Source organism: Ursus maritimus, unplaced genomic scaffold (assembly GCF_017311325.1).
Source record: "Ursus maritimus isolate PB19 unplaced genomic scaffold, ASM1731132v1 scaffold_10, whole genome shotgun sequence".
NCBI lineage: Eukaryota > Metazoa > Chordata > Mammalia > Carnivora > Ursidae > Ursus > Ursus maritimus.
This window is the reverse complement of record NW_024423344.1, coordinates 45,053,258-45,066,857: the sequence shown is the minus strand read 5'-3', so window position 1 is coordinate 45,066,857 and position 13,600 is coordinate 45,053,258.

The window sequence follows — 13,600 nt, the reverse complement described above, 5'->3', positions numbered from 1 at the left end:
TCTCCTGCTCATCTTGAAAATGTCCCTGGTGAAGACTTTCTTAGTACCCACTCTCAAACTAGGAGCTCTCGCTGTACTTTATTCTTCCTGAAAATGCAACATTATCACTTCTTGTTCAGGTTAGTGGTCCCTGTGGTCCTACAGGGTTTCATACATGCTTCCTCCACTTTAGGGTACCAGCACATTTTATCATTTAAAAGAAGCATGCAATAAATGATGATTGAATGCTAAAACGAAGGAAGCTGGGCCATAAGAGGAATTTTGAGGCTCATGATTTCTCCTGCTTAGATAATGCAAAGATTTTGAAACAGTCATGACTCACCTTAAAATAAAGTTGAGTTGTCCTCATTGCGTATAAAGATCTAAATATATTTGTTCGTCTATGAGCGCATCATAGACGGGGAAGGGTAAACATTTCTAAGAGAAAGACATTAAGCAAAATATGAGGATGTCCACTATTATTTCTATTGTTCCACTAAGCTTCATCAAGAAAACGATAGCAAATAAAAAGAAAATACTTTTCAATAAGAAATAATTATGAAAAAACAGTATTATTCAAGATGGATTGAATCATTTATTGAAAAGATAGAATTGATTTGTACCAGCACCATGCATTTCCTTCAGAATACTTTCTTATTGAAGAGAAAGAAATAATGAGTCTATGGTGTTATATTTTCAATAGGTCAGTCATATCCTAGTGCAGTTTAATTTTTATGTTTACACAGTGATGAATGAGAAGAAATCTCTCATGCTCTTAGATATTTGAACCTAAGAGAAGATCTATTTCAAATTCTTAAGTCAAAGTGCAGAAAACTGATGTATCTGCAAAGACCAAAAAAAATGTAGTCCACAGCAATAATTTTGTTTTTCATTCTTGTATTCCATTATGAATACTTTCAAATGAATTTCCCCTCTGGATTTGCCTACCTGCCAGAGTTCAAACACCTCTTTAAGTAAAGTGGCAATAAAAAGCTTTAATAAATGCAAGCCTTGCTGAGTGAGGAGTCATTAGTGTAGAGGTGCAGAAAAACACACTTTCTTATTTGTAGGAAAGTGTTAGGAAAGCAGAGTGTGGAAATAAGAGTCATCAAAATGCAAATATAATAAGCTATTTAAATAAACAAATCTCGCACTAATATGGTGCACTAAATCCTGTTTTCCCTTGTCTCCCCCAAAGTAGAACTTTCATTTCTTTTCCTGTACCAATCTAAATTTTTGTTTACTTTAGACCCTTTGGAAAACTTCCCCCTTAGCAGGTTTCACGTGTGAATAACTGTGAACTGCAGAGTTTGACTCTCTAATGTTGATAATTTCTTACTTCCATAGATGTCTGTTTGAAAAGGGAGGAGAAATTTCACTGTTACTCTTGGCCTTCTCAACAGTACACCCATCTTACAGGAGCCCAGGGGAGAAGAAAAACATGATACTTGAAACTAGAGAATTTAAGAAAATTAGTTTATTTGCTACCCCAGGTAGGGGGCTGAGAAATATAATTGAAATGGTAGCTCCAAATCATTCGAGACCTAATAAAACACAACAAATTTCCCTAATCAAACAAGTAGCAATATTTTTGCCACCTTAGTAACATCAAATCAATTAATTATTAATTTTATATAAATGGAAGTTAAACAGGAAATGATGCTTAAATCACAGCCCACATACCTGGCTATCTGAAATTCAATTAGGAAGTCCTGTTTTTTTAAGACCTGGTAAGCGATGCCAGTGATGGTTGTGAGAACCACCATAATATGCAAATGAGGATTTATGATTGATCTCTTCACAGCAAGTAGAAGATCTGAAAGTAAATAATAGAATTGAAAAACAGCTCAAAAGTTGTTTTAAAGGATCTTATTTGCCACTGAGATATAAGTGGGTGTTGTATATACTAGGAGTTAATTTAAGAAAAGAACTGAAGTAGAAACACAGATCTGAGAAGAAGTAATACGTATACATATAATTTATGGAAATACATATATTGTTTTTCTTAGAGCTGAATGATAATTGTTATTGCTCAATTGGCAATTTGTATTATTCTTTACTTTTGTGGGTAGATATTGAGAGATGAAACAGACAGATAGATTGAAGTTCAAAAGAGACACAATTCTCAGTTTTCATGATTTTGAGGGTGTTACGTTTTTATTCCCTCTCACTTGATTAGAATGCACATTTCTGAAGGCCAAAATCAGGAATTTGATTATCATATAATTTTAATTTTTGCTGGTTGACGATTGATTATACCTATGTATGTCTAAAATGTTGTAAATATTGTTCAAGAGTGATTAGACCATGGAGTGCTTTTAAATAAATACATTCCAGCATCTCTTTCTGAAAAGTTGAGGCTTCATTTCCTGCATTATGGGGCAGTACTACCATTTGCATATATGTAATTTATTATGATAAGTATCCTCCATTAAGTACTTAGAGTTTGTCAGGCACTGGGCAAAACACTTTTTATTCTCAGAATATCTTCTGGTATAGATATTATAATTATTTTTTTTTCAATTTACAGAAGAAGAAATTGAGGTTAAGAAAATTTAAAAATTTGTGTAATGCACACTCAGGAAAAGAGCTGGAGTCTGTAACTACAGCGTTTGATGTGAAATCCAACTTCTTAACTACAGTTCTACAGCTGTGCCACCAAAAACACATTTAAAAATGTTTTAATAGTTCTCTCAGAAGGTATTTCAGAGGACATTAATTCTAAAGTATTAAAAATGAACAAAACATGTTTGTGACTCTATCTCCTAGAAATTGAATTCAGCTGCAAACATGAGATCTGAAAAATAATGACTTAAACAAAATAGAGCATTGTTGTTTTGTTTTGTTGTTTTCCCTTTCATAAAGTAAGCACAGAGGTAGAGGATCCAGGACATATTTGGAAGCTTTTCTGGATGAGCCTCATTAATGTTCTCAGCTCTCAGTCTTTTCTCTCCAGCATGCTTGAAGCCTGGCATGCTTCATGCTTCAAACTTTCATACTCAATCTGTGGTTCTAAGATGACTGCTGAAGCCCAAGCAATTACATCCACAGTCCAGGCAATAAGAAGGACCAAAACCAAAAATAGGAGTAGATGGGCTAAAGCTACCTACCCGTTAAATCTGATCCCTTTATAAGCAGTAATCCTGGAAGCCCCAGTTAAAATCTCCACCAACAGCATCCAAGCAACAAGTTGTTCACAAGGCCACTCCATCTATAATGATGGGGTGTCAAATGAAATTTTTTCATGTGGCCATGTTGCTATGTACTCACCCCCAAAAAGGTATGTTGGTAAAGAAGGAAAAGTGAAATTTTTTTTTTCAAATTTAAATTCAATTAGCCAACACACAGTGCATCATTAGTTTTTGATGTAGTGTTCAATGATTCATTAGTTGCGTATAAGACCCAGTGCTTAATCTATCTCATAAGTAACTAACACTGTTCCCAATGACTAAACTTACAGAAACTTTATTTTTTAAATTATATGTAAATATGTACATATGGATGTATATTTGTATGTTGCACCCCTTTTTTTCTCCTTAAGCAAGATCCAACAATTTTTATATTTTCTCATATTCCAAATATAGGGTAAAAAAACAGATTATAATGAGACCACTTTTAATTAAAAAAAAAATCTCTGAAGCCTATTCTATGTCCAGATAAAGGCATCTTTTCTCAAAACTACTAGTTCTTAATTTCTCCAGCAAAGCCCTGTTCTGTCTGAGAAATCAGGAGAACAGAATTAGGTAAGTGTTCTTTCAAAGTGGGATCACATAAAAAGGGGTCCGCTAGCTTTTTATTTTTGTTATTATTATTATTACTATTATTATTGATTTGATAAGAAATCACTAAATTCAAATAGAATGAATGCATTCAATTCATAATATAGTTAACACATTATTCTTTGACTTAATAAAGCTGTCATTGTAATTTAATTAATGCATACAAAGTTAACTACTTCATGTCAATTTTCCTTCTTTGGTATTAGAAGTTAACCCTGGACAGCTTAAGTAAACAGAAAAACTTATGGGAAAGTTATGAACACGAGTGAAGGGAAAACTGAGGAAAAAGATTTGAAAAGTACTGAAATCAGGACAGCTATATGGTTCCCAAGTCCACAGTAGCAGAAATTGAGGGACAATTCCTTAGGATTAATCCAGCCCCAGGGTCTCCAGTCTTCTAATCCAGTGCAGAAGTTTCAGTTCCAGGCAGGGAGATGGCAGCTGGTTTACTGAGCACCACGTATCCGTGGGGGGCAGGCACTCGGATTGGCAGAAGGACCCAACTGTGACCAACGGGAGAGAGAGAGTTCTCCAATACAAATTCACAGTGTTTTTACCCAAAGGGGCATAAATGACTCCTGTTCAGTATAGCTTGTGAGGGTTTTGTCTTTCTCTGAGGTGGCCTACTAGGTTTTCAGTGACTCAAAAAATGTGAATATCGGGAATATTTGGAAACACACAATAATACTTCAGCCCATTGTAACACAGTAGGCTGTCCTCACAACTTCCTTTAATGTTTAAATGCCAGGTGCTGTGGAAACGTTTTATATTTGTCTTATTCTATCAAGACGAAGGTCACATTTTTATGACCATTGATGTCACCCTGTTTTCCTCCTCATCCCTTGTATATTTTCAGGCACTCTGGCCAAAAATGAAAAGCACTTCCCTTTGTTCCTATGGGATCACATACAACACCACAGTGGCGAAGGGTCCAAATGACTTTTTTCTACTATTAGTCTGGCACCAGAAACTATTTCGTCTCCACAGAAGCAACTGCCATCTAAATTGCTTTTTGATCCAGAGATATATTCATTTTCCTGTTTTCTTCTTGCTATTGTTTTTGTTTCTCTCCAAACGCAAATATAATACAGATTTTAGAATTCACCTCTGAAAAGAAGGGAGACAGATATGCTTTTTGTATAAACTGGGTTAACATTCACATTTACGAGTCAGTTCTTTTATTTGAAGTTTCTATTTCAGCCAGGAATGATAAGCAGGAACCAACAACGTGACTCACGTTGTACTTTTCATTTCTTTATGCAATTCTTATTTTATGTCAATACACATAACCTAATATTTTCAACTGCATCTCCTGTTTTTTTCAACCACTTTATTTTTTTTTAAGATTTTATTTATTTATTTGAGAGAGAGAGAGCACAAGCAAGGGGAGCGGCAGAGGGAGAAACAGACTCCCTGCTGAGCAGGGAGCCTGATGTTAGGCTAGAGGCTCACTCCCAGGGGTCTGGGATCATGACCTGAGCCAAAGGCAGACGCTTAACCAACTGAGCCACCCAGGCGCCCCTCCACCATTTTAGATAAGTTTTTCATAGATGACGTTTTGATAGCTTTATGGCCTATTATTACAAAACTTATGGAAATCACAAGGAAAACCTGAAAGCTAAAACAACTTTCAGTGACTTAGCTTTGCTGGTAAAGAGCAGTAGCCGTTGACGTTGCCCCTGGAACAGGTTTAAGAACCAGTGGTTATTAAGAAACAGAACTGAAGGAATATATGAAATGTAGTCATAGATACAGGCACATATGACCAAGGCCTGAAAATACTTATAAATATTTTTTATTATTAACATCTTTTTATATTACTAAGTTTTTATCAGGATTTTAATTCCACTAGTATGATTGCTGTAGGTCCTCATAGGATGACTAATCAAGATCTTCTCTAGATGTAGATTTTCTATTCACTTAACACAAATCGAAAAGTAAATCCTAAGCTAACAGGAAGGTGAGCCAAAATAACGATCCTCTCTTCTCACACCCTTTTTGTATTGTCTTTTCTTTAAAAATCTCTTAATTCATATGAATAGAATGCCTTTTGTGGCTATTTATAAAAATAGAGACAGCGAATTACTTTCCAAGTCTACCGATAGGTGGTTATATAAAACAATACTAAACTTAAACAAAGATGGGTTACCTGGCTCACAGTTTGAGTGAGGGCATAACAATTTTGTGAGACATCATCATCAATAATACTTCAAAAATAAGAACTAAGAATTTTATACGGAATGGCAACAGTTTATAAGAACAGTAACGCACAAGAAAATTGCTCGTATGTGATCATCCTTATTGGTATCAAAGTGAGATTCGTTCAAAAAGCCACTTAGTTGATTCACAGGCTCTGAGAAGCTGCAAAGCAGAGCATGAAAATGTTACGGTACTGGACATTGGCCTGGGTGATTTGAGTATGAGCTATGGTAAGAAGAGGGCAGTGATGGGGTACTCACATAAATATTTGCACATGACCACGGAAAGAATAAGTGTCCTTTCTCAGGCAAGTTGCCAACATAACTATTATTACACACTTAGTTTGGAGGAACAATTTCTGGGGAAGTAAAATCACACTCATTCCCTGAGATGGACCTACTTCTGCAGAACTGCTCTTGTCTGTTATCCTCTTACTCAGTTTTCCTATGATTCGGTGTCAACTGTTGACTGTCTTCATAATGTGCAATTACAGTTCTGTTGTGTGTGTGTGTGTGTGTGTGTGTGTGTGTGTGCGCGCGTGTGCAGGCGTGCGTGCGGCTGTTTACATTTAAGCCTGAGTCAAGTCTCCCAAACCAAGGCAGCAGAGCCACATTTTACTTTTGTCAGAAGTGATGCAGGACCTTGATGAGCATGTTGAAAACGGTGTAGATAGAGAAGCTCCCTGTGTAGATTAATTCAGTGCACAGCTGGGGCTGGGAAGGCAAGCCCATTCTAGGGAATGAAGAATGGCCGATCAGGGGTGGAGCTGCCCGCCTCCCTCTCCACAATGTACTAATCCTCAATTTGGCACTGCTTTAAAAGAAAAGAAATCTAAATTGAGGCCAGCTGATTTCTTACTGAATCAGCCAGCTGGATGTGGAGCCAATTTCCGCAGCTTCCACGCTGTGGTAGCCAGGAAATATTTTAATTGAAAGAACTCGATGTTGACAAATACCGAAGACAGCCTATTTATAACTTTTAACCAATATTTATGGAATTCCCTGATTTAATAGCATTTCTCTCTAAACTCGATTGCAAAATAGAAAAATTGTCAGGCGAGAACCAAAGCTAAATGATGTGGAAGGGTAATGAGGAAAAACCAGAGAAAAGGAAAGAGAAAAAAGAACTAGAGAATGTTGTACACGGATCAACAGGCACATGTCTGCGAGGCCAATGATAGAAGCATATTCAACCAAAATAATTTCAAGTTGTAATATTTTTAAATATTATCATTTAGGAGGTTTGACATGATAAAAGCAGTGATGCTATGTTTTTAAACACATCCAGTCTTACGAGGTACGCCTAAATTCTGCATATTAGGTGGGGAATTTTATTTTGCTAGCCAAACTGAGTGATTTGGCTTAGTTATTCCTTTTTTGAGATAAAACGGCTTGTGCTTAAAATGACCCTCAAACAAAATCCAATACAAAGTTTCACCCTTTGTTAACATGGACACAGTGATTTGAAAGTGCCAACCTTGATTATAAGGATGGTATTATAATCTTTAAAATAGATGCCCTCTCTTCTTAAAGATCGTGGGAAGTTTATTTACCTTGTTCCACAATTGAAGCTATGTAGTTTTGGAGTTGTCTTTTTATCAACAAATGTTTAATATTTGAAGACAGTGCTTTTTGCCTTTGAAAGTTATCCCTTTTTCTCTAAATCTATTTTCTTCTTAACTCTCTACAATATTTAATGTGATGCACAGAGCCATTTTTTTCTTATAAGCAAAGATATTATTGTTATAAAGTTACTTTTACGCAGCCAAAGAGGAATGAAGGATTGGAAAGTAAAAATGGTTTGGAGCGTGGCTCGTTCCATAGTGAAACGGTAGTAACGCAAAATTGATTATTTGTGCAGTTCCAGATACCTGTGAATCACAGATATAATCCCATAATTATATTGGGTATTGGGAAGATGTTATTACTAAATTTATGTGGCTGGGGAATCTAGCGTTGTGTTTTCCATTACTGCTACTGATGATGGAGAACTAGCAAGTGTGGCATTGCTGGTAGCTGTGGTCGGTCTGCTGGAAGGCAGCTCTCCCTAGTGGACACTTTGCTATCGCCATGCCCAGTCTATGCCTCAAGAGGAAAGAACATCCCCATGACCTTTCTGAGTAGAGATTGATCTATCTGGATAAATAAATATAAAGATGTCAGCTATGGCATATACACATTTTAAGGATATTGTTATCTCCAATGATGAATTGGTTTTTGGGTAGGGATGTTAAAACTCCGACGTCATCTACCTCTTTCAAAATAAGCAAGTGTGGTTGAGCACCGTCAGCCTCCAAATTAGTTATTATTTATAGAAGCAAATAATAAGAAGTGATAAGAGACATGTTTCAGTTCATTCATGGGGGAGATAAGAGAAATGTTTGAATTCATGGAATCGGGTTTAAAAACATTCACAAATAAAACCTCAGTGTAAATTTTTTAAAAATTTGGCAGAGAACTGTTGAGAATTATTTAATCATAGAGGCATGTGCCTGCCGTAGAATTTCATAAGTAATCATATTGGGGAGATAGCTGCACCTCATTACTCACTTTCCATTTTTATGAAAGGTTCATCCACATGTGCAATGATGCATTTATAGGTTTACACCCTCTTTGGAAAAAAAAAAAAGGCATTTTGCATTTAAATTGCCCTTCCTCTTCCTAAAGTAGCTCTGAGAAGGGTAGGAGCCTTAAAATAACAATATATAATAAAAATGGAACAATATTGAATATAGTTTGAAATAGTGTGTTTTAATTTCATATAACTCATTTAGTTTATTATTTACTTTTGATAGCATGAAGTTGTGGAGTAGTAATTATAGGGGAAAATATCTCTTTTATAATACTTGGGGCAAAGCGATGGATAATGGTATAGCCATTGAGGGTACAGTCAGCTATGGAGAAGGCCAATTAGGCACATGGTTTTTTTTCCATTGCTAGATCTTTACATGATCTTATTTAAAAAGTAAGAAGAAGTTAAAAAGACATTAAGAAAAATAGAATTACCCCATGTGCAACCTTCTACACCTTTCTATTTTTCTCCATTCCTAGAATCCCTTCATTTTTGTTGTGAGGAAGCATATTTAAAGTTATTACCTGGCTTTGTTCCTATGTCGTTGTCAAGGGAAGTAGAGGTGGTGTTCTTAAATTTCTTCTCCTCTTTTTTTTTTTTTTTTTGCGGAGGAGGGGAGTCTCTATCAGCCCCAGAGACTACTAAGTAATGTTCAAATAGTAGCCCATATGTGCTTACTGACTGGATACTGTCTAAATCTATGAATAAATTAACACTATGTAAGGAAAGGAGAAATTCCTTTTCCTGGGCTGCCTCGGCATCTATGAAGGTTTTTTTTGGTCTTGGCTTCAATTAAAGAAGAGATTAGAAGAATAGGGGTCAGCATTAAAGCTGTAGCCTCTCCTTCAAAGTAATACAGGAGCCTCAAATTAGCATACCATTAAACAACACGGGGAAACATAAAATTCCTATTGTAAAAATGCTCATTTCTGTATTTAAAATCCTGGGCCAGCAAATTTCTATTCAGAAAAGAAATGAAAGAGGCAGAGAGAGAGGTACAGAGAGACTGGTTGGGAGGGGAGAGAGGGAAAGATTTTAGAAGGACTCTGTGTCATTCACTTCTCTGCAGTGGGTTAGCGGAAACCTAAACCCTGCCCAGATTTCTGAGGTTGCCATGCTCATGTGGAGAAATTGAAAAGGAAAACAGAGGAGTCATGTTATCGACTTAGACTAACTAAGGTGACTGGGGTGTTGGCATTTCTTAAAAAGGGAATTTTTTTCCTTTCTTCCTCTGCATGAGCTAAAAGAGCACACTTTGCAGAGCAGCTGCATGAAACCAGCACGTGTTATCTACCGGCGCGGGAGGATACGTAGTGCACTGGATGGGCCCGTTAGAAATAAGTCGTTCTGGTCGTTGTGGAGACTTTTCCCTCTTGTTTGCACGTTAAGCTCTCACCTTCAGAGGCCAGATTAACATGAAAACAGAAGAAAGGAAAGAATCATGAGATGGTCCACATGCTTATGAAGGCTTGGTTCCTCACTTTCTCTTATAGTTATTTAGGATGATGTTTAAAAAGTTACTTTTATGTCATTACATTAAATTTCTATTATTGATGCATATTTCCTGATTTAATCTTTAATGACTTTGAGTACGAGAAGTAATGCAGCAGTTGAGCTTTATTTTATATTCATCATACATGCAGATTAGCTACTATTGAATAATTTATTGCTATTGTCAGAAAATTTAGGATTATTCAGTAGTTTATGGATATTATACTTTCTAGCCACATTCATATATTTGCCCAAATTTTAAACATATTTAATTTTAAATATAAGAATATAGCACATATTCAAAGCAACTGCTATATGACTATGATTATATTTTTCATATTCTTCATATTTGAATATGTTTTTAACATGCTGTCTAAATGGTTTTCAAAGTTAGTATTTCGTTAAGTGATGTAACTGCCTCCTTTTGAGGTGCTAGATTAAGTAGTGATTTCTATATGTCCATGTTGCTCTGTCCATATTGTACATATCCGTGTGATTCAGAGAATTTATAGCATTTTTTTTCAGAAATTTATATTTTATTTCATATGCAATATTATTTACAACGGAAGGCATGTGATGATTTTTCATAGTATTGGCATTACCTGGGCCCAATTATCTGTGCTAAGTATGGCAGTTATAGAAGTTAAGCATTGTTCACTCACAGAGGAATAACTCTTGTTCTCATAAACCATCTACACCATAAACTACGCTGATACATTTTTACTCCTATAAAAAATACCTTGCTGCTTCCTGCATCAATTGTATCCTTTCTCAAGCAGTGGCAAGCAACATGCTGTTATATAAAGTAATGCATCTGAATAAGGGCAAATGCTTATAAATATTTCTTAATATGGGTGATTAGTGTAAGCAAGTATTGTTCTTACGTATGAATATAAAATTTCATGTGACATTATCCAAAGATAAAATAGTGTTTCTACTTCACATATTTTTAAAAACTGTCTTGAAATCTTTTAATACTCCTGAAAGAAAATATTGTGAAAAGAAAATTTAAATAGCTCTTAAGACTATAGAATTATTTAGTGAATAACTTTGTTTTGACTGCTGGTGACACTGGCCCTTTAAAGGCCAATAACCCATAATCAGCCATTCCTTGACCATTCAAATAGAAATCTAAGGACGTTTTCAGTTGAATAGTTGCATTGCAATGTGAAATGGGGTGTATCAACAGAAATAACCCTTTTCATTTTACCTAATCCCAGGAAATAAAAGCTTTAAGCTAATAATAACCCATCCTTACATTAGAAATGTAATTCTAGTAACGGAAAAATCTGAAATAGCTGACCACATACCATTCATCATGGAGTGTCAAACAGCCATCAGTTCAAGAATAGAATTCAGGTGCCAAACTAGTAGATGTGACAGTAGTTTATTTGCAGACCCTCTTCCTATGAAAAAGAGAACAGTGTAGAGAACTCCTTAGTCCACCTCCTTTATAATTTAGCATTGGTGTTGGAGTCAAAAGCATTCAAAACATGCTTGATTTCTTCCATTTAACATTTAAAAGTACTTTATCTTGCACATATTTACAAAACTAGGCAAACGAAGCTATATTAAAAAAGCTTTAATACATATACATAAAAAGGTGTTAAAAATTATCAGCTAATTTTGAATAAAGTGATAACTAGTATATAACCTGAGGAAACAAATTTGCTGAGAATGCAAAAACAGCTATCTTTCATCTCATTCACAAAAGACTCATAGATTAGCACACTGAATAGTAAAATATTTTTGATTTTTTATTTAAGTATTCTACAGTTTGTATGGTGATATGTATTTCTGCAATTGATATAGATCATTAGAATATATCTAAACCTATATACTTATAATATAGGTATAACTATTTGTTACTATTATTTAATTATGCTTTTTTGAAAAAATAAACATGTTAACATTATATCCATTCAATTTCCGTTAGGTGGTAAGTTAATACAAATTTGTGGAAGTAATGAAGGAGTATAATAAGAGATTTTACAAGGATTTTCACCTTAAAATGAGTGTTAAAGATTAAAATTTTATACACATAACACCCATCCAAAGTAAATATCAAGAAGGTGGATAATTAAGATATTACTTGAGGTTCAGTACTGCACAATCCATATTTTTTCTCAATCAATCCCCTCCCACCAATATGTTGATTTTTATAATAACGTTCTTGCTTTCTTTAAAGTATTTTTAGCATTTATGAATGTATCCTCAAATAATATGATTTAGTTTTGCTTGTTTTCAGGACTTGTAAAAACAGAATCAATCACACTGTAATTGGCTTTTGTGTCTTGTTTTTCCCTTTCAAAATTATATTTGTAAGACTCATCAACTTTGTTGGGTGTAGCTCTAGTTGATTCATTTGTATTGTTACGTATTTCATTGTATGCCACAATTTATTTGTCTGTTCCACTACTGATGGCCATTTAGGTTGTTTCCAATTTAAGGCAATTGTAAACAATGCTTTTTTGAGTATCTATCATCTATCTATCTATCTATCTATCTATCTATCTATCTATCTATCTATCTATCTATCTATCTATCTCCTGGTGCATGTAAGGTATATTTATTATGGTTACATATTTGGAAATGCAATTAATTAGTGGGTCATAGCATACACATTTCTTCAGTAGTATGAATTAATATATATGGATTTTCTTACTTTTTAAAGATTTGCTTTATTTATTTGAGAGAGAGAGACAGAGGGGGTGAGAACATGAGCGGGGTGAGGGACAGAGGGAGAAGCAGACTCCCCGCTGAGCAGGGAGCCTGATGCAGGGCTGGATCCTGGGACTCCAGGATCATGACCTGAGCTGAAGGCAGATGTTCAACCGACTGAGCCACCCAGGTGCCCCAAATATGGATTTAAAGTGCTCATGACAATTTATTCTTACTAGTTCTCAGGTTAACAAATGCATAAACCTGTATAACCCAAAGCTCTTCTAGGTACAAACTCTTATTATTACCCCAGAATGTTCCCTCTTGCCTCTTCCCAGTTACCCCCACCCCCACAGAGGCAGCCATTGCTGTAATTTTTCTTTGCCATAGATTAGTTGTGCCTGCTTTCGAAATTCATATAAGTGGGGGCACCTGGGTGGCTTAGTGGATTAAGCGTCTGCCTTCGGCTCAGGTCATGATGCTAGGGTCCTTGGATGGAGCCCGAGTCCCTTGGTCAGACTTCCTGCTCAGTGGGTAGCCTGCTTCTCCCTCTCCCTCTGCAGCTCCTCTGCTTGTGCTCTCTCTCTCTCTGTCAAGTACATAAATAAAACCTTAAAAAAAAAAAAAAAGGAATTCATATAAGTGGAATCCTATGGTATATGTTGTTTTAGGTAAAGGTTTTTTTTTTTTTTTTTCCCTTTTACATGGTGTATCATTTGGAGATTCATCCATGTAATTATATGTATTAGGAGACTGATTATTTTTATTGCTTGGTGGTATTCCATTTTGTGAATATACAATATTTATATCTGGTTATCCATTCTCTTCCCAAGAGGTATCAGGACTCTTTTCAGTTTGAGGACATTATGAATAAAGTTGCTGTGAACATTCTTGGTCAAGTGGTTTTTTTGTTTTTGTTT